This window comes from Microtus ochrogaster, chromosome 6 (genome assembly GCF_000317375.1).
Source record: "Microtus ochrogaster isolate Prairie Vole_2 chromosome 6, MicOch1.0, whole genome shotgun sequence".
Lineage (NCBI taxonomy): Eukaryota > Metazoa > Chordata > Mammalia > Rodentia > Cricetidae > Microtus > Microtus ochrogaster.
The window spans coordinates 68,327,643-68,328,254 of record NC_022013.1 but is presented as its reverse complement, the minus strand read 5'-3'; positions in this window follow the sequence as shown (position 1 = coordinate 68,328,254).

Below are 612 nucleotides of genomic sequence, written 5' to 3'. Positions count from 1 at the left end.
TATGACAGACTTTTGTGTGAAACATGAATTTTGAGCCTGTCTCTGCCTCCCAAGTGCACCAAGCTCATCTACTAGGAATTTTGAGGTAGGGTCTCTCACTGTGACCTGGGGCTTGCTGATTAAGCCAGGCTGGTTGGCCACTGAGCCCTAGGATCTGCCTGTCTCAACCGCCCGCCTGTGCCACATGGCCTGTTTTAACTACAGCTGCTTTGCTGGGACAACAAGTACTTTAACAACCTGAGCCCCGGATGGACCCAGCACCCACATTGTGCTTCTTGAGAATCACTGAAAAGTCTCTTTAGCTTTGTTAGCACACTTAGGATTGGACTCAGTGTCTCATAACATGTGTCTAGGAAATAATAGCTACATATCAATTCAGCCAATTCTGGAATAAAATAAAAATAAATCTTTTTAAAAAAGATTCCAAAAGTATTTTTCTGTGCTTAACAAATGGCAAGTTGATGTAATTAATGATGGGACTCTGGAACTCTTCCCATCCTACAGCAGTAAATTACATTTAGGAAGCGGCTTACTGATGAACGGTGCGGAGAGAGAGTGATGAAATACGATCAATTGATTACTAGTACATGGTATTTTCTTTTTTCCTTTTGA